The sequence below is a fragment of the Condylura cristata genome, unplaced genomic scaffold (assembly GCF_000260355.1).
Source record: "Condylura cristata isolate star-nosed mole 26May11 unplaced genomic scaffold, ConCri1.0 scaffold00009, whole genome shotgun sequence".
Taxonomy (NCBI): domain Eukaryota; kingdom Metazoa; phylum Chordata; class Mammalia; order Eulipotyphla; family Talpidae; genus Condylura; species Condylura cristata.
Window position 1 is genome coordinate 24,169,911 of NW_004567110.1, and position 22,790 is coordinate 24,192,700.

The 22,790-nt window shown below is 34.6% G+C and overlaps 1 protein-coding gene across 6 annotated transcripts in view; it reads right to left on the minus strand.

Annotated features, from left to right (window-relative positions):
* Positions 1 to 22,790, minus strand: part of RIMS2 (regulating synaptic membrane exocytosis 2) — a 418,309-nt gene that overhangs the window by 243,243 nt on the left and 152,276 nt on the right. The window lies entirely within an intron of this gene.

The following is a 22,790-nucleotide window of genomic DNA, read 5'->3' on the forward strand; positions in this document are numbered from 1 at the left end:
AAAAAAAAGTGTCTAGAAAAATATACAATGGTTAGTCAAAGAGCTGTCACTATTCACCTGGAGACTTCAGTTCATTGCTGCAAAGAACATCTAATGTAGAGCCTGACATCTGATAGGAGCTCAATCACTGTTACAGAAAGGAAGAGAGCAAGGGAGGGAAAAAGAATTCTTTATCAGTCATAATAACTACAGAAGTAATTTTATTTTCAAAAGAAGTAAAAGGAGGAAAACAAACTCCTCAGATTTAAATTTAGTAACACCTAAAAATCTCTGCAAGTCTTTTGCTTGAATTGCATGTTACGACATACTTTAAGTATATTTATAAAGTGAGAACATGCTAGCACTTAAAAATATCTTGGTAAGTATAATCTTCAAAGATCCTATGGTCAGGGTAATGACAGCAGTAAGGGAAAGAGGATACTAGACAATATTTAAAGTTCCCCAGGAGTTCACTATGAATTTCAGCAATGTTTGTTTTATTTCTTTGAGGAATGCCATTGGAACCTTAACAGGGATTGCACTGAATCAACTGAATGGACAGAAGAGCTAAATAGACACTTCTACAAAAAAATAAATAGATCACCACAAGGCACATGAAAAAAATGTTCATCATCCTTTACATCAGGGAAATGTATTTACAACATTGAAGGGAGAGATTCTATCATTTAAAACCACAAACAACATTGTAAGTCAATGTTGCCTCAATAAAGTTACCACAATGAAATACCACCTCACACCTGTGAAAATACCCCACATCAAAAAGACAGAAGCAACATGTATTGGCAAGGAGGTGGAGAACAAGGAACCACTTTACATTATTAGTGGAAGTGTAGACAATCCAGGCCCTGTGGAAACAGTATACAGGTTTCTCAAAAGGTTAAAAATAGATCTGCAATATGACCCAGCAACTCTACTCCTACATTTCTTCCTGAAGGATACAAAATGCGAATTCAAAGGAAATATGCACTCCTTAAGTTCACCGTAGCACTTTTTATAAAAGTCAAACCATGCAAACTACCTGGGTGTCCCAAAACAGGTGAGTGGGTCAGGAGCAAGTGATAAATATACATTAGGGGATAGATAGTATTGTCATATCTCAAATAGATGAACTCTTGCCATCTGAGAAAAAAAAATGGATTGTGCCAAAGAGGATTAACTAAGTGAAGTAAATCAGAAGGTGATAGACAAATAACGGATGGTGTCACTTATATAGAGAAACAAAACAAAGGTTCAGATAACAATCCCTAGAAATCTGAGGTCAGAATCTGAGGGCAGGGAGTGGGCAGCGGCCATAGACTCTGGGTGTTTGGTGGTGGACGTCCTGTGATAACAACATGTGAAGGGAGAGATTCTATCATTTTAAACCACAAACAACATTGTAAGTCAATGTTACCTCAATAAAGTTACCTATCTAGTTGCAATTCTACTAGTTGACACACTAGAAAATTTACATGAAATAATTCAAAACAGTACAACAAATTCCCTAAGTCATATAGAGAAAAACTGAAAGTAGTGACCACTGGATGGCATTAGATTATATGACTGAATTGAGCCCTTGGGATGCCCACAATAAAGAAGTATTACTCTTTGATTATTCTAGATTTTTATATTATGCAAACTCCCTCTCACATTCACTTACTGGTGTTAATAGGCCAATAAGTTGAGTGAATATTATAAAAACTCATGTACCATGATAGGATTTTTGAGTTCTGGGCCCTCCCTGGCGGTGTAACCGGTTAAGGTGCAGCATTACAATCTAACTGCAGCTGCAAGTCACTACAGTGTGAATTCGATCCCCAGTCCCAGAGGTGACCCACATGGCTTAGCAGACCTCTCCTTTCTCAGTCATGCTCCCCTAGGCAGTATACTTCATCGTTCTGCCTGTTCTACTCCCCATTCTGACTATGGTGAGTCCTCTCACTGCCCCTGCGCCTCTGGATTGTACCCCTGTTCTGTATGCATAAATAAATAAACCTTAACAACAACCAAAAAAGAACCTTGTTAAAAAATTTTTTTTTGAGTTTTAACCCTATAGGAAAAGGGGAGATCATCAAATGCATTGTGGTAGCAAATTAACTCACCTAATAGTGTAGCCAACCCAAGAAACAGTACACATGTTATTGCAGGACTATCAACTAGATTATTCCAGTGATTCTGGTAAGAAATTATGAAGTCCTTAACTGTGTTAGTGAAAAGAAATTAAATTAAATACAGTTAGGAAGTTAAACCTGTGAAATTTTGTAACAGATTAGAAGTAGGAGGTAAGGAAAATGAAACAAATGTTGACATGAACTTATCTTTTTTTCTTGAGAGACTAAATGAATCAGAATTAGAATAGAGAAAAAAGAAAGGTTTATAGGAAAATACATGTTCTCTGCTGCAATCAATAGATACATTTCATAAGCAACTTTGAATAGTAAGAATATGGCAATGAACACTGACAGAGAGGCCACCAGTGAACAACAGAGAAGACGCCTTGACGAACAACATTAGTCACAGGATAGATTATACTCCTACAGTAGGTATGAATGCTTGAGAACATTATGCCATAATCTAATGTGTGCAATGAAGGGTACCAAAATTACTCTATGTATTATTACTGTGGTAATTGTCTACTAAGCCATAATTGGGCATTTTACATGTATCCACTCACTTATCTTTCAAAACAATACCATGAAGAAGTGAGAACATGCTAGTACTTAAAAATATCTTGGTACATATAATCCTGAAAGATCCTGTGGTCAGGGTAATGATAGCAGTCAGGGAATCAAGATACCAAATACATTTAAAGTTCCCCAGCAGTTCAACATGAATTTCAACAATGTTTGTTTTATTTCTTTGAAGTAATATAAAAAGCAAGTTTTCCTTCCTTTACCTGTACTTGAAGAAATGAAGATTTTTTTAAATTGTCATACATATTCCCCTACATCTTTTCTTCATCCCTAGTTTACCTTCAAATGAATACTTTGCCAAAGCCCTCAAATCCCTAACAATAGCCTCTAATAAAATATTGAACACTTACTGCCCACTAAATACTATAGTATCTCATTTACTTCTCACAAACAACTCTGTGAAGAAGGTTCCATTATAATACCCTTTGTACAAATAAGGAAATTGAAACTTAGCGAGATTAAGTAAAAGAAAAACAATTAAGGAATGACAGGACCTGAATTTGAGCCCCGTTTTGTTTTACTCCAAAATCTATACTCTTAAAACACTCTTTTCCTTTTAATGCACAGCTTGTGAGCTGCCTGTACTTACCAGTAAATAATATGAAAATGTTATTATTTTTCTTCAACATTTTTCATTCCAAAATGACATCTAGAAGAGCTCAAGTGTAGTTGCCTTCCAAAACGCCCAACTTACCTACAGGAAATTCACTGTGGTAGATACTGTGAGGTCCTGTATGACATGTTCCTACCCTCTGTGTGCACAGAAGGCTGCACTTCTCCCTCTACCTTCTGACTGGGGGGGGGGGGGTGAGAAACAACTGATCTTGTCCTGTCCAATGAGTTCTGGAGGAAAGTACATTATTTCTGGGCTAAGGTGATCCAAAGCTTATGGCCAATTCAATTACCAGACAGTGCTGCTGAAGGATGGCAGAGTTGCTGCTGTGGCTGCATCACAAGGGAGGGCAATTGCTCCTCACAGCCACATGACACATGACACAAGAGCAAAAAGTAAACACTTTTGGTACGTTAAGTATTGAGATTCTAGAGCATTAGCTAATGCTACATAACCTTGCCAATCATGAACAATATATTTACACATTCATGTCCACCCCACACTATGAGAATACAGGTTGCTATCTGCCCCCACATCCACCTACAAGCTACTCTCTTTCCAATTATCCTTTCCTCTGTTAAACTAAGCACAAAGGTGGGTGAGTAACTCCACTACCCATCTACCTCCCTAACCAGAGACTCAAATGCTGTCATCCCCTTCCTGTTACCGTCTTGTGATCATTTATAATTAAGTCAGGACTTACTTTACCTGGTTTTGGTTTTGCTGTTGGGGGGAGTGTACTCTTCTAAAGCTGTGGAAGAGGGAGGAAAGGTCCCAGTGCTCTTCCCTTTGGCCCCACATTCACTGTTTAAGTCTCTCTTTTTTTTTTTTTCCTTCTCTCTAGACCTCTGTGACATGGAAAGTTAAGTTTCACGAGGGATGAGGGCACAAGATAGGTGCCAGCTAATTTTTAGAAAAACCTGAAAGAGTTAATTCTCAGTTACTGGCAGGACTTGTGTTTAGGTTTTTTTTGTTTTTTTTTTTTTCTCTTGTCCACATTAGGCTTCGTTCATTCTCTTATTCCAGAGCAAGAGAGAAAAAATTTACCATTTACAGTTATTTAGTGTTTCATGGTATACCAAACTATCGATTGTAATATTTATTTGTTTTCAATACTGAACTTTTCTTCTAGTCACAGATATCTACTTCAATGAAACATCATAAATAACCACTCAGATTTAAGCCATTAAATGACAGAAACAATCTTCTAAAGGATGTTTCCTTTTTTTAAGAATCCATGATTTAGACTAGAAAATGAAGACCCCTCCACTTCTCTCCTACAATAATCCCAGAATACCATTAACTACATTGTTATAATCTTATAATACTCTACCATTGTTGTAGACTTTAAATCTCTCCTCAGTTAGGAAAAATATACCAGGGTAATATTAGGTAACTAGCTCTGAGTACAGGTGAAAACCAACTAATCTCACTGCTAGATGTCTCCTAATTCACCTAATTTTAATGAACAAAACTTTTGTGTACCCCACATTAAAATAAATAGGAAAAGTCACATTTTTAAACTTGATATAAAAATTTAAGGAGCATTTTCCTTTATGACTAAAAAATTGCTATCCAATTTTAAAAATATATAACAAACTAAAGTTAATTAGCAATTATTAAACATAATGATATCAATTTTCATTTATTTAAGGGTTTCTGAACTTCCTATATGAGGCTGACAATTTTAGAAAATATTTTCATGACTATTTTGAAATAGTAGAGACTTAGAATTTGGTCTTCTGAACACAAAACAAACAAATAAGGAAAGAATAATTATATTCTATGATTTTTCCCTAATATACTCTTACAGAGTACTAAATCATTCACCAATAGTATTTTATATAAGAACATACACATGTAAATAATAAATGTGTCACTTATTTACCTAATATAATTCTATACTAAAGGATTTTAATACAAGCAATGTCTAAATATTTCTGAGGCACTAGCTATATTCTCAAGAGTGTTCAATAAATGCATCAGATATTTATAAGCATGGATTTACATACTAATAAAACCTTTACCTGATTTTCTACTCATCAGTTTGGTAGCAGAAGCAATACTTATGAGTTTCTCTTAAGTAAAATGATATACACAGTATAAAGTACTCTGTTGACTATTGTCAAATGTTTATGAAGAGACTCTGCAAATTGGAATGGGGGGATGGCAGAAACCTGAATTTTAATTTTATCATATTTAATGTCTCTACCTATTACAAAAATAACTAATGGAGGTGGGAACTCAGCTGAAACATCTTTGGAAAGCTTTTTAAAGAGATTTGAGTTGCTGCCATCATGCCACCAGCTTAAAGACTGGAAATGGAACAATTAATGGAAATATTTAAGCAGCTATGTTGTAGCTTGTTTTAAATATATGTATTATTTGTCACAAACTGAAAAAGTTTTGGTTACTTAAAAAAATATATACTTTTAGGCATATTCTAATAAACTATAAAAGGTCTTTTCAACTTTCTTCTTTTCCTGTACCTTCCATGATCTCATCAAATTTTCAATGTGAACCTGTTCCTAACAAATTAATGACTGAAAATTAATCCAGTCAAACAGCCATGGATAAATCTTTCAGAATAAAACAAGTTCTGGAATGTCCTTCTAATACAAAAGTCACCGATAAAACACAGTTTTGTTTTAAATTTCAAACAAAGAAAATCATGTTTATACATATTTACTTCATTGATGTTTAAACCTGTAAAATTAGCTCCCAACTCCCTGCACTCGTATTGTTGTGTCCATCCTGTTTTGTTTCTCTCTCAAGCTGTGTCTCTCATTCTATTGGTGCCTATGTCCTCATGCAAGCCAACTACTCATGCATGAGGAAAAAACAGGATCCAGGTTTACTGAAGTTGCAACAATGGTTTCAACTGTCAAAGTATTACCTTCTTCACATTCTAAGATGATGGGTTTTGGTTTTGGTTTTGGTGGGAAAAGTCACTACAACCTATTATCTTAGAGTACATGGGAAATATAGAAAACACAGTGGAAAATTCTTCTAAATATTCATCTGTTTAAATAACACTTGCAAATTCTACATGGGAGAGGTAGGGACATACAATCAGGTTTCCCTGATCTACTTTTCATTCTTCATATTGTGAAATCATAAGATAATTATTGATTTTACTAAAAGTGTAATTGTATCTTCATGTTTCATTTGTCCTTACAGTATAATCAACAAAATGAAATTGTATACTAAATCTCATTTTGGATATCACTTTAAACAATCTGTTTGGTTTTATTTTAGACCAAAACTATGTCAACATTTTAATCTTCAGGTTCAGGAGACAAGCATGTGTGTTTGTGTGTGTGTACACATACATCCTATATGCACAGACAAATAAACATATACATACACAATTTGGATGTGGCAGTTTTGAAAACACTGAAAAATAAAAAAAAAAAAAAAACTATCTCCTCAACATCTCAACATGAAGAGACTATACTCAACATTTAGTCACATTTGAAAGAGCTCTTTACGTAGGATATAACTTTTCCATTTACACAACTTCCCTAAAATTATATATTGTATTCTTATTTCTAGGCATCATTCCTATAACTTTATCAGATTTTTTCATGTTTTATGGGTATTACAAATATTTCCAAATTATCAAATTTATAAAGAACTTTAGTGATAACTATCAAAACTAATAACTTATTATAAATGTATTACACACACCAATAGAAAACTTGCAGCCATTTTTAAAAAATCACTTTAAATATTATCAAAAAATAAAACTGATACATAACTATTTGCCTGTGACTATGCAAATAGTCACAGGCATTTTTATTTCCTTTTAATCAACATTACTTCATAGAGAAAAAGAGTTTAAAAGAATGTTAAAATCTGTTCTCTGGGCAGCTCTCCCTACAGATGTGACAATAAACAAAGTATAACATAAAATTATAAAGTGCAATAGAAATTAAAAAACTGATTTTTAAAGAGGCTGACAAAGTGAACAAATAACTAGGATTTTCTTTACATTAAAAGTTCCCAAATCCTTTCCCCACTCAAAGGTATCACAGATTTAATACAGAATATTACACAAGTAACGCAACTTATATTCACGAATTAACTATCTTACCCAGTAGGAGAAGGCAAATGAAGAAGTACAGGATTCTAAATATACTTTCAGATAAGAAGATCCTGTGCAAGAGGGATAGATCCAGCACACTTCAATCATTCACATTAAAAATACATAACTTACCTACTAAACTGCAAGCCTGTTTTCTTAGCTCTGTTCCTTTAGAGTTGTTGGAAATATGTGCAATGTCAAATGAGAAAGCCCCAGTTGTGTGGAAAGAATAGAACAAGGGTTGTAAAAGATCAGAACAAGGATGCCTCCAGGTTCTTCACCCTCAACCAAAACCGGGAGCATTTGGTCTTTGGCATTCAATGGTGAACTAAATAGACACCAAGGAGCCACATGGGAAAACGATCCTGCCTCCAAGATAGCTCACTGAGCAGCCTCTGTAACAGGACACCTCATGGCACAGGCGTCAAGGAAATCTACTGAGGAGCTGACAATAACTTTAGGAACCCCAAATGTGATATTCAGAATTCTGTTTGGCAATTCATTATCAATACTATGTATATATTACATCTTAAAAGTATTCTCCCATTTCATAAAAATGTTGTCTTAAAACGGGATAGTTACAGATGCAAATCTTGTAATTTTTCCATTGTATAGCATATAGTCATATGTGATTAAATAGCAATATTTAGACACCCATAATGTTATTTTTAAGTATAAAAAACAGTTTCTGGAAAAGTGAGTGAAAAGGGGAAAAAATGTTAATGCTTGGTTAAGTAAGATATTTGCATTTCCCTATATTAGTTTTTATTATCTTTGTAGTATGGAATTCATCCAATAATTGTCCTTTTTCAATATCCATCCTCCTTAGCAAAGTAATATATAAACACATACTTAAATCATTTTTTCCTTTTCACATTTTTCCTCACTGACTACATTATAGATATAGAGAACCACAGATAGATGACAGATAGACAGATAGATAGATAGATTAGATAGATAGGTAGATAGATAGATAGATAGATAGATAGATAGATAGATAGATAGATAGATAGATAGATAGATAGATAGATAGCTCAATTGCTCAATCAGTGGAGAAAACAGATTATTCTCATGATAAAGTAATTCATACATCCTAGTCTCTTTATTCCAAGAAGAAATGTATGACTTTTGTTTCTTCCTATGGTAAATATTTGTTAGTGTCCTTTGCAGATCCCCATTAGCAGGTTAACAAATCCCTCTCCCAGCTGCCATGTCATTTAGCTATACTGGCATGTGGTTCACCCATTCAGAGAACTGCCCTCAATGAATAGGATTCATCTCCAGTGGAAAGAGCACTACTGTCTCCACTTGGGACAGCCTAGAGCCAGTGACCTACTCTTTAGGGAGTACCAAAGTCTACCATGCTAGCATCAAAGGAGAAAACACGGCCTTGAAATTTATACTCAAGGTTCAGCACCCAAAACACACAATTCCCTACTCAGGCACAAACACAGGATCAGGCCAAGACTATCTGACACCACATCCTTCAGCTGTTTCCCATTCCCTACCATGCTTCTAAGTAACAGTCCTTCAATATCTGGCACACAGAAATCCCTGTCTTAGCTTCTGTTTCTAATGCAGCTGATCAAATCAATTACTACTAGGAGAGTCTAAGAATCAGATTCTAGGGGAGAAAAATCCTGGAGTTGGATCAATCATATCTGTCAACCAAAATGACTAATTTATTATTGAGATAAGTGGGATATCATGGTCTCTGCCATGCAGTGGCAAAGCAATTAAGATTATCACCTGCAGTGAAATGGAATAGATTATAAGTAGAAAGGGATACACTGGATTGTGCAATATCTCTGTCATTTTAGAAGTATGGAAGATAAAGTAATTGAAAGGACTGGAATTGGATGGTTATAACTGAATGCCACACTGGTAGATTGAAAATAAAAAATGACAAGCTCAATGCCATCAGTCAACAACATAAAGCCAAGTGTGAGAACTAACAGGCCTTCCAGGCTTAAAGGGACTTTTCATTGCCAGAAAGAAGACAGAGCTGAAGACTAGTTATATAATAACTTCAGAAAAGGCTAAATTCTCAGACTAGGCAAATCTTACATGCCAAAGTGTGGGTTGTGACAGAGCAGCAACAGAAACATAGGAAGCTTACAGTGGGACTATGTGGGTAAACTAAAGACAAGATCCTTGAAACCCAAATTCTGAATCTTCTAGGACAACTCCCTCTACTTGTTGAATCATGGAGGACCTCATGACTGAAGACTTTAGAGCAGCCTCAGGTGAGGTAGGTAACTTAGCAGGCTATGTTGGGCCTCCCTTGGGATATGTCAACTGATTCAAATGGGGTCATATGTCAATATAGCCCAAATTAGAAAGTGCTGGGATTACTAAGGATGAAATGGTATTATATTCCAAAATATAAACTGAATAAAACATACTAATAGGAACTGGGAATGTATGACTGGCAGTGAATCCTACAAGTTCTGGGTCAAAGAGAGAAAATTATAAAGCTGGATATGAGGCCTTCCCAGTGGCACAGCAGGTTAAAGCACAGCACTAAAAAGATAAAGCATGAGTTCAATCCCCAGCCCCAGAGGTGACCCACATGGCAAGGCAGACCTCTCCTGATCGGCTGCTGCTCCCCTCAGCAGTGTACTTCGTTAGTAGGCCTGTTCTGCTTCCCACCACTGTCTCTGGTGAATCCTCTCACCACCCCTGCACCTCTGGCCTGTACCCCAGTTCCGTATGCATGAATAATTTTTTTTTTAAAAAGCTGGATAAGAGTTTGAATAAGAGAAGACATTAACACTCTGGTATGAGCACAGAGAAAATAGTATTGCTATGCAAATATGTAGCTCCTAAAGGCTTTAAAAGTGAGGATCTACTGATATCAGTACCCAGAAAGATGGTGGACTCAGTGAAATGTATGTGCTAGAACAGTTCCACTGCTAACTGGAAAGCACAGTGGCTGACTATGTTCCTCACAAAAACTAATGGGATAGGCCATTTACCAAGTTGGTACAGGCTGAGTGTTACTAAGAAGCTAGTAGTGTCTGTCCTCTCCTTTGTAGGTCCACACTAAAGGTAGAAGATGCTATTGAAAAACCAATGTCTTCAGAATCAGTTGGGATAGGGACTGAGAGTTAGCAATAGCCAAGTGAAAACACTTAAATTGTGAAAAGCAAGATGGAACAGGATGGGCAGCAAAGCTGGAATAGCAGCCAGGGATCCCTGCCCCACAGGTACATGGGGAAGTGGCTAAGAGAACATGGTTTTCCCAAGATAAGGTATTTCCTATTTACATGTTTAGAAGAAACTGAAAGTGAATGACAGAAGACTAAATCAACCATCCTCACGCTCAGCTGTTCAGGCATCAGGCAACTAAAGGAGACACCAGAAACCCCCTACATTCCTCCTTGAAAAGATTTCACACGACAGAAAGTTTATAAGGTAGTGATTCTCCCAGTCTTTCTCAAAAAGACCTGTGCCATGTACCCAGGTTATGGTTCACAGGAAAGCAGGTGGCCCAGATTTTTTGAGCACTGGACATAGGAGGCAAGTGTACACAACTGTTTAGGTAGCGAAAGCATTATGATGACTCCTCACTCCCAATTAGAGGAGCAGCATGGAGTGTCAGATATAAATGGAGTCCCAGCCCATGTCTATCTCATGTGAACCTACCCAGGCATTATTATCCTCGTTCACAAATATATAATCAGAATGGACATAGTTAGTAACTGGTAGAAATGGAATATCAAGTGACCATGCAACCATGAGGCGACCATGAGGCCACCAAACCATAAAACCAGACAGGACCAGCAGTACTCTGTCATAAAATAGAAACTCTATTTGGGCTTGGGATGGAACAGGTCCAGACTACCAAGTCATGTAATGCTAAATACTGGTTTTTCAACCTGGAATATATCTGCCACCTTGACAATACCAACAAACTAGTACATGAAAAGCAATGTGCATTTTGTAGAAAATGTCAGAACAATTAAATAGAATAGAGAGCCCACAAATAAACCCACACAAATATGGACAGTTAATCTATTCAAAAGAGCTACACCCATAGAATGGAGAAATGAAAGCCTCTTCAACATATGGTGCTGGGAAACTTGGACACTACTTAACTCAACGTACACAAATTAATTCAAAATGGATTAAATATAAGATATAAGACTAAAACCATAAAATACAGAAGAGAAAACATAGCTGGTATCCTCCTGGATATCAAGAGCAGAGATGTAGTCAGGACACAACTCCACCAGCAAGGGAAACCACATCAAAAATAAACAGAGTGGGGGCCCTCCCTGGTGGTGCAGCGGGATAAAGCACAACACTAAGAAGCTTAAGCCACTTCCGCAAGAGTTCGATCCCCACCTGCCCCGGAGGAGATCCACATGGCGAGACAGACCTCTCCTGACCCGCCCGCTGCTCCCCTCAGCAGTGTACTTTCTCGATCTGTCTGTTCTGCTCCCTGCTCTGTCTCTGGTGAATCCTCTCACCCTCCACATCTCTGGCCTGTACCCCAGTTCTGTACGAATAAATAAATAAATCTTTAAAAAATAAATAAATAAACAAAGAGGACTCTATCCAACTAAAAAGCATTTTTTACTAAGACAGAAACTATCAGAAAAACAAAAAGGCAGCCTACAGATTGGGAAAAGTATTTGCATATGACATGTACAACAATGACTAATTTCCACAGTATATATTTAAAAAAAAAACCATCAAAATCAGTAAAACTTGAGGTGAAAAGTGGGGCAAAGGATCTGGATAGGCATTTCACTAAGAAACATACAGATGCCCAACAGATGCTAAAAACATATCCTGTGCACTTACTAGGAAAATACATAGGAAAACCATAATGAGAGTTCACCTCACACACTAGCATGAAAAAGTCAGGAAACCATATTGACAAAGACGTGGGGAAAAAAAAAAAACTAGTGGAAATTGCAGGGTGGGGCAGGAATGTAAATTGGTGCCACCACTAAAGAAAACAGTACTGGGATTTCTCAAATACTTAAAAGATAGAACTGCCATATTTTTCCACTTCTGGAAAATGAAAGAATATTCTGAAGAATATGAAAACACTAATTCAAAGAGATAGATGCAAGCTTATATTCCCTGAAGCAATATTTATAGTAACAAAATGTAGAAACAACCTAAATACAAAAAATGGATAAAGAAGATGTATTAGATATGTTTACACACACACACACACACACAAATCTTGCCCATCTGCAATATCATGGGTGAATCTTGAAGCAATTATGCTAAGTGAAGTAAGTCAGAAGGAGAAAGACAAATACCATGTGATTTTGTTCACTTGTGGAATATAAAGGCAAAAATTAAATGAAACAGAACAAACTCTTAGACTCTGAGAAAAGAAAAGTGGTTACCAGAGGATAGGGAGAACAATGGAGGGAAGACTAGTGGGGACATATTGGCTGGTAGCAGGAGGTGACTGGATTGATGGTGGGCATAGTGTGATATGTAGAGTTGCTGAGGTGAGAAATAGCTCACCTGAAACCTATATTGTTGTAAACTAATGTTACCTCAAACTTTTTTAAAAAGGAAAAAAAATAAAGAATAAATTAAAAGTACTTGATAGCTGAATCTGTTTAAAATAGATGCTTTTAAACTTGTCCCAGAAAATAAATTATGTACAGTCAGTGTCCTAGAAAAAGACTTCACCAAATTTAACACCTACGCTAGGGTCAAGATTCCAGATTAAAATTAAAGGATATTGTTAAGTTTTTGTATATGGGTGTGCACGTCTCAACAAAGGTGGAAAACAGCAACTAGAAAAAAAATAAACTGTTATAAAATTAAAAACAAAAAGAATCCTTGCTTAGATAGAGTCAGAAAGAAAAAAAAAAGATTTATGTCACTTGATTTTGACCAAATCTCTCCATTATTCTTGTTAAAATGAAACCATACTCGGGGTCCACGATTATCTCAATCCAGTTAAAAATAGAAAAATAATAACCAAACATCCTTGTAAAGGCTATAAATTCCTCTTTGACTATGACCCTATTTGTCCTTCTTGCATTTGTTTTATTCTGTATACTAGATGCACCATTATCTACAACTTTCACTTAATTAAACATTTTTTTTCCTCTTGCCACTCCTATCCCACTAATATCAGCATACTAGCAGAAGAGTACCTGCTATAATACAAATGTCTGATTTAGGAATAGGGCCCACATCCAATCTGACCATTATCTTTATGAGAGATGATGTGGACACAGAGAACCAAGGATGCACATGCAGAGAGGAAAGGCCATCTGAGGTCAGAGCACGGAAGCAGCCATCTGCTCTCTGCCAAGGAAAGAGCTTCAGAAGAAACCAAACTTGCTAACACCTTCACCTTGGACTTTCTAGCCCCCAGACTACAAGAAAAAAAATATCTGTTGTTGTTTCAGCCATCCAGTCTACGGAATTTTGTTATGGCAACCTTAGAAAATTAATACAGAAGAGTACTTTTTTTAATTATTTTTAAAACTCATAACTACTGGAATGAAAATAGGACAAATAAAATCAAAAAAAGCCACCGATGCCAATTATGAAAAGCAAATTCATGTGTTCATTGTGGAAATGAAATCAGTTTAACCTTTCAAGAAAGCAATTTGGCAATAATAGAAGTCTTAGAAAAGTTGATAGTATTTGACCTAGTAATTGGACTTCAGGGAATCTTCTGGAGCAAATTTTTGAATGGAAATAAAAATGTGTAATTAATACTAATTATCATCATCATCATCATCATTTACATACTGTTGTCAGGCCACATTTTAAATACCTTACATATTTTCACATATTTAATTTTCATAAAATTTTTGTCATATTATTTATTTTTTTAAAAGATTTATTTATTTATGCATACAGAACTGGGTACAAGCCAGAAGTGCAGGGGTGGTGAGAGGATTCATTGGAGACAGAATGGGGAGCAGGACAGGCAAGTCAGGAGAGGTCTGCCGTGCCATGTGGATCACCTCTGGGGCTGGGGATCAAACTCACACTGATGCCGCTGAAGCCAGCTTGCAGTGTGGTGTCCTAACCCGCTGCACCACCAGGGAGGGTCTATATTATTTCTTTTTAATTATACTTAAAATCATAAAACTCAAAGCATTTATTGTCAATATTTTGGTATATTTTCTATGCCTTTCCCCTTATTAGTAAAATATAGCTATGTCGGTGTTTTTTCACTTGACATGAGTGAAAAAAGTCAAAAAGCATTATCAGATCACTGCAAATACAATAGAAGTCAACAGAAGACTGATTTTGCTTATGAGCAAAAATTCTATAAACCCATATAAAATGAACTTAAGGGCTATTCCTCAGAATAGATTTTTTGTTTTTATTTTCCACATCAACTATAGCTGCTCTAGAAGTAATGTCAGCATCAGTAAATGTAAGACAGAAAGATATTTCTTCATGCCAATTCTCAAATGTCTACAGATGTATAATCAAGTGTAACAACAAACAGGATTCAAACAAATTTGGTGAAAGTAGTTTAAAGATTTTAAACAGATGCTAAAAGCCTCTTGAAGCATCTGAACCATCTGTGAGTATGGATGAAGGAAGACGTCTAACTGATTGGATTAACCAGGCTCACCTGCATTTTCCGCAGCTAGCAGACAAGGTAGAGCGCCAGCAGGCTGTGAGAACTGAGAGAATTACTCTGAGTTACTTGCCTGCACCTTGCTGCTGCTGATGGAGATTTACACTGTGAGATAAAAAGGACAACTATAAGTTGGTGTTTTTTTGTTTGTTTTGTTTTGTTTTTAGTGTTTTAACAATAAACAGCCAAATAAAGGTGTAACCGCATGTAATCGCATGTATGAGAAAGAGGAAAAAATAAGGAAAGTTTTTCTTCAAAACTATTAAAAGAGAAGCCAATTTCAGATACAAAGTTTAGAGAGTTAGCATTTATTCTTTCTAGAGATAAGAACCATGAAGAAATTTCCTGATGAAGATGAGGGGAAAGGTTGTGGTAACTAATTAATTATCACATTACTAACAGCATTAAGGACCTAGATGAGGTTTCATTTTCTCCTTTTAAGTGTAGACAGAATTCTAAAACATCTCCCTTACCGACCCCATACCTCCCCACAATTTCCCACCCTAATCTGTGTATTTGTGAACAAGACATCATAATCATGATTGCTTTACATGGCAAAAGTGCTTTTTACAGATGTAAAAAAAAAAAAGGTTATTAACCCATCATCTCTGGGCCAACCAAAAGGAAGGTTATCTGAGTGAATCAAAAAATCTTATGAGCCTTTTAAATGCACAGGTTTTTCTCCAGCAGGTAGTAGAAACAGAAGTAGGAAAGCTTACAAGCTAAGAAGGATTTAACATGCCATTGCTGATCCTAAACATGGATAGAACAATAAGCCAACGAATGCAGGCGAGCTTTAAAAGCTGTGAGCAACCCACACTTGACAGTCAACAAAGAAATTGGGACATTAGTCCACAACTACAAAGAACTGCTTGAGCCAACAATATAAATGCACTTGATGTGAATTCTTCACATGATTCCCAGTATTAGTCTCAACTAAGCTGACACTATGATTCAGTCTTGTGAGACTATAAAGATAGACTCGGCTGAGTCCACCTAGATTTTCAACATAGAGAATTGCAAAATAATAAATAAGTGATACTTTAAGCCAGTAAGTTTATAATAACAGAAATAAACACATGATGTGCTCATATTATTTTTAAAACTCATGAATTTTCTTTAAATAAGACAACAGGAACAAAAACAAGTAAAAACAAAATTTGAAGACGCACATGCTTATGTAGTTGAAGACATCTATATAGTGTTTAGCCTATTATAAATTACAGTATCACTTTTCACTGAAACTACTCATCTACAGATTTGCTACAATGCAATGGACAAGCTATAATGAGTGTTTCCTTAGCTCTATTGGCCTCATGGGATAGTGATAAGATTCTCTGAGCACACATTGCTCTAGAATATTTTCATCATCAGATTTACATTTGGTACAAATAGCTTTATATTAACAAGTAGTTCAATTTCTCGAGAAGGTAGTGTACCCAAGTGTTGTTTCAAAATCAAGGTATAACTCAGCAGGGTGCAGTTAAGTAACATTTTAAAAATTCACTGCAAAAAAAAAATTGTGGCATTTGGAAAATAATTAAAGATGGGCCATGATCACAATTATCAAATTTTTCAAAACACATATTTTATTTCTGATACAATGATAACCAATTGAAGAATCAGTTGGGCACTAACAACATAGAATATCATCTTTAGCCTACTCACATCTTTAGCCTAATCACAAACTTTATCAAATTTCCTTTAAAAATTCCCTGTGGATGTCTTTTGCAGCAACTTGGATGGAGCTGGAAAAGATCATGCTTAGTGAGATAAGACAGAAAGAGAAAGAAAAATACCGGATGGTGTCACTCATAGCAGGAGTATAATGGACCAGGCGAGAAAATAACAAAAATAATGAACAACCATATACCAGAGACATTCTGTGGGGGTGGAGTGGGGAATGGGATCAAAAAGGGAAGGGAGGGAAATGCACGGGACTATGGTGGTGGCACAGGGATGATTTGGTGATGGGAAACCTGCGGGGATTACAATCGAAATGGAAAAAAAAATGTGCAAAATTATGTAAAAATAAACTTTGTAATAAAAAAAAACAATGTAATAAAAAAGTTAAAAAAAATAAAAATTCCCTGTGGAGGGCCCTCCCTGGCGGCGCAGCAGGTTAAAGCACTGCACTAAGAAGCTAAAAGCCACTTCAGCATGAGTTCAATTCCCACATACCTGGAGGTGACCCACATGGCGTGGCAGACCTCTCTTGACCCACCCGCTGCTCCCCTTAGCAGTGTACTTCATAGATCTGCCTGTTCTGCTCCCCACACTGTCTCTGGTGAATCCTCTCACTGCCCCTGCACCTCTGGCCTGTACCCTAGTTCTGTAATGCATAAAGAAATAAATCTTAAAAAAAAAAATCCCTGTGGAAATTGTCTTTGAAATGAATGTCCTTTTGACAAAAGATGAATAACTATAATGGCTTTTGTCTAGTCATTGTTTCTAATCAGGCATTTTCTTTTGCAGTGTGATCAGTTTTATCAATCTTGCATTTTCTGTGAAGAAAGTCTGTGCACATTTTGTTCATATTTAACCAATAGCAATAGTCATTAGAACATAAATGAAGTAGTAAATAAAATATTTAAGGGTTATGTATTCTCTATAAATTCTGATAATGCAACAATTTAATTAGACCTGAGTTTCCAAGTCATCAACTGGCTATCCAATGATATTTAGAAAAAATAATTCATAGAGAATAACATTGATATTATAAAAGAAGCTACTGATATAATTTCTAGTAGCAGCACAATGTTTGACAAATATGATTTAAAGTATTAAAGAATAGAGACCTCTTTTGGTAATGGCTAAGCAGCTCACCTCAAACTAACCCTCCCAAAGACTAAGTTCTGGAACAATATGAACAAACAATTATTTGAAAACCCAAAAGACTAACAAAAAGAAATGACACTGAGATCCAGCTGACATTTGGAAGAAAGGGATGACATTCGATAAGTTTCCCATTTTTATGACTTTTCATTAAATTATACCACTGCCTGTGGACTAGATCCATGATAGTTGCCTCAGAGCCTGACTACTTGAAAAGCCTGAAGAAAGAATTTGGGCAAATACAGAAGTGGAAAGTAAAGGGAGAATGACCAAAAAAAAAAGTTACAGAAAGGAAAAATAGTTTTTGTATATAACACTACCAAACCTCATGAATACAAAAGACTTCAAGCAGCTCAGATAAAATTAACATAAGTAAAATTTCCAAGTTAACTTCCTGCTTTAAAAATAATCAGTACTCTTCACAGAAACAGAATTCAGAATCTCTATGAAATATTGTTAACCATATCCAAGATAAAATTTAAAGTTACTTGACACATTAATAGGAAACCATGACTCATTCCCAAAGGAAAAACAATCTGAAGATGAAAGAACCTGGATGATAAAATTAGCAAAAAGGATTTTAAAGTCACTGTAATAACATATTAAAGTAAAGCTAATATGCTCATAATGACTAATATAGGAAATCTCATCAAAGAAATAATCACTACATCAATAACCAAATATAAATTGTAGAACTAAAACTAAAATATCTGAAATTATAAATTCACTAGATAAGCTACTCATTTGATGAGAGGTTATGAAAAATCAATCTGGTTATGAAAAATCAACCTGAAGAACAGAGAAAAAAATTGTAAAACTATAGGAATTTCTGGGGTAACATATAGAAGACCTAAAGTACAAATGACTAGAGAATAAGAAGGAAAACAGGGAGAAAGGGGGGTTGAACAAAATATAAGAACTGTGCCAAAAAACACTATGTCCAAAAAAGAAGTGTTGACACATTTCTGAGATAATCAAACTTCTCAAGTTCAGATGTTCAACTCAAATGACAGATCATTGCAAGCAGGTACATGATCTTTGAGTAATCAATAAATAGAAATGATCATATCCCATAGCACAAATTAAATGAAGTGATTTTTCTAGTCAGTGATATTCAGTTGATAACAAAAAGTACTTAACATCTTAACATTTACCTGCAAGTCATCAAAAAAAGCAGGAAATTTATATAGATCTTTAAGTAAAGATATAAAAATGATCAGAATAAGTAACTGTACTAATAATTGTAGTCTATAACTAAGATCCACAGTAAACATTCTGTAGAAAATATTAATGACATGTCAGTCATTTTGATCAGACATATAAAGGCAAAAACTATAGAGAAACTTTCATGACTATAACATATACTTAACATGGTTTATATATGTATATAAACATATACATGTCCATGTGAACATGTGGTATCAATCACTATTGGGTGCTTTATATTTCAAAATACAGGTTATTCCAGAAACATGTTTCTAGCTTGAAAAACAATTGTGCTGTGGTCATGCAAACTCCAAACCATACACACTGTGCAGATTGTTTTCTCAAAGCTCTAAAAAGTAAGCATGGTTTTCCTTCAAAGGAGCCACTAAATTGCCATGATGAATAACAGGTGTCTGTGTCAAAACTCCAAACCATAAATTGATGGCTTTATTATAAACCAAAGCAATAGTAAATGCTATGGAGAGGACTAAAAATTTCTGACTGAAAGGACTTCTGGACTAAATATTCAACATTGATTTTGAAAAATCAAATTTTGTGATTTAAAATACTATTGTTTTAAGAATGTGGGAATGTTTTAAATGAAAGGAATTATCTACACTAGATGACTCTGCGTTTTAAATTTCATTTTTATAATTGTAATTGATTGTCAAATAGCAACACTTTAGAGTGAAAAAGTGATTCTAATAATTAGTGAAAGGCAGCTGGCATGACCAGGGACTTGTCCATGGAAACCAGACTCTATGGTTGTCTTACTGGTAATTGAAAACACTAACAAATGCAAATATTCTTGATCCATTAAGTTTTTTTTTTAATCTTACTCTTAAATATGAAAGTAAAAATATCTCATTATATGTGTATGAAAGGGGGAGAAGGACTATCTTTAATATCTGATATCTATTCTAAGTAAATTCCAGTCCTATTATGCCCCTGTGTGGCCAGTTGGCAAACTCACTGTCACCTATTTAGTGAGAAAGAAATAATTATATCTGGAGGAAAGACAGGTTTGTCACTACACAAGAAAGGTGACTACGACTCAGCAAATAGAAATAAAACAAAAGATATATTAAGCACATTTCCCTCAAATTTCATCACAAACATAGGCATTATAATCAGTCATTTGAATACTGTTTAAAGCAATTGACTACTCAATGCAGTTAACTCTACCAAAAATATACCTTCTAACATTCCTATATTTATGTGTGCTTCTAAAGACAAGATCACAAAAATTAGATTTCTTAAATGAATTTAGTACTTAAGGACTTCTTTGCTAGTGCCAAAAGCAAGTATCTCTGTATTCTGATTAAATAATTTAATTTGGGGAAAATGAGTTTACAGTAAGAAAACTTGACAAGAATTTAAATTAAAATGGCATCTCATCAAAACCTATGAAGTGGGTTTATGTAGGATGTAGACATTGTTTCATTTTTGTGTGTTTTTTTCCTCAGTGACCCTTCAGTTGTTTTTTTAATTGTTAAAAGAACAGAGGACATCCTGTCTTTTCCTTTATGCATTAAAATGGCACTAAACAATCACAAGGATAAGAGAATAACCTAAGAAGTTTTAGTTTGAAACATTAAGGGTAGGTTGCATATATGGTTTCCAACAGAAAGTTAGTTTAAAAATTCTAATGATTTCCACTCATAAATAAATTTCAATTCCTCATGAGATAAAACCTTAATTATCTATATTAATCTGCAGTTTAATGACTTATGTTTCACAAAATATCACGGATATATTTAAAATATTTTTGACAAATTGAACCTGGATATGTTTTTGTAGTGATTTTATGGGAAATTCTTATCTTTTAACCTGTAATTGCTAAGTACGCTACTATCTTAAAATCTGAGGAAAGTTTAGTTGAAGATATAGTGTGTGTGTGTATATATATATATATATATACAAATATATATATATATATATATATATATAAGACTAACTATCAAAAAAAGTACTGGAAAAGGTCCCCTTTAAATAATTGTTGACAGTTGCTATATAAGTTTAGCAATTTCTCCTAGAAAGCAATTCAGAAGAAAATATATTCTAATTGTCTACATCTATGATGTTAATTTTCTACCAGTTTAACAATCATAGTTAATGTCACAATATAAATACTAGCATTCCATTTCAACTCGTCTAAATAACTGAAAGATTGCCATTCATGTAATATCAAAAACACTACTCATTCCAGAGATAATAGTTATGTAAAGTGATGCTTCAAATCTCAACACCATTAATGTCCAGTGCACAAAGTTGAAAAGCCCTTTATTTAGAAACATTTTTAAATTTAAGATTGTAACTTCTGAAAACAAACTAAGGTGTGATTACATAATTCTTTTTCTTCAAGAATGGTTTTTAGCCTACATCTTACTTTCTGATTCAATCTAAAAGAAATGTTGATGTCAAAGTACTTATGTCTTTTTTGGTAAAGAATCTAAGTAGAATAAAAAATTTTAAAGACCACCATATCAAATATGAACACAAGTAGAAAGTCATCAAAAAGTTAGTAGGTAGAATCACTAATTACAAGTTCATACAAACTTATTTTCAATCAAGAAGTTGATTATTTATGAAAATCAGCAGACTTATGAAAAAGTAGATACCTAAAGTAAGAAGTTAAAAGACTAAGATCACATAAAAGTAGGATTTTTTATTCCTAAGCAGAATAAATTCTTTATTAACTGGTGGTTTCAGACTATATTAAGTAAAAATCAAAATAAGTTATTATTTAATGAGAGCAGCATAAAATTGCATATTTTAAAGTAAAGAACTGCAATTATTAGTATGTCAAGCAAAAAAGAACTTTGAAGCAAAATTATAGTGGCAGGGATGCACAGAGTTCTCTCAAAAATAGATATTCTGACCTCTTGAAACTAATAAGATTTATCTTAAAACTGATTTCTTCCATGCTGTTAAAATCACAATTCCTAAAATATACATAAACCCAGTCCCAATGTTAGTATGCTTAAGCACATCAATCCTTAGCATTAAAAACAAGAGATGGAAATCAAACAAGGAACAATTTATAGAGGATGTTTCTATGGCAGCTTCAGGCCATAGAAATTTTCAAACCATACTGCCTGCTTTATTTAAACATAACATGCAATATACATTATTTTTATCATAAATCAAGTGATGTACTGCCAAATTTAAAAAATCTTTAAACATAGATAGCTTATTATAGAATATCATAACGTTTCATAGTTATTTATTTTAAATTAGGCCAGCAATTAAAATAATCAAATCAGTTAATGGAACAGAACTGCACTGAGGAACGTGAATATTTTTGATTAGCTACATTTCTTTCATATTCAAAAAAGGTCATCAATATATTTATATATTTATCATCACTAAATTTTTAAATGCCTACAAATTTTAAAAGCCTCCTTTTATTTACTAAATTGAGATTTATACTGTGTAATAGGTATTTTTTTAATCTCTAAAACAGGCTGCCTCACGTTGTTCAGAGACCCAAAAAGGAAGAGAGCAGCAAAACCACTGAATATTCTATGCACTATTACTTCCCCCTCAATTTCCAGAAGGCTTCAGTGCATTATCATGTTCACAGAATTTCTTCCTCAGCCTTTCTTCACATATTTTTAGCTAAAATGGGGTCTTTGCTATAGCAGGAATAATACATTAGAAATTCTCATAAGGCAAGCCAACTTAAATAAGAAAAGAGCTGGTGATAAACTGCATTTAAAAAGCATTCTCTCACAGCCTATCTCTTTTAGTGTAAGCCAGAGAAAACCATTCTAAAACATA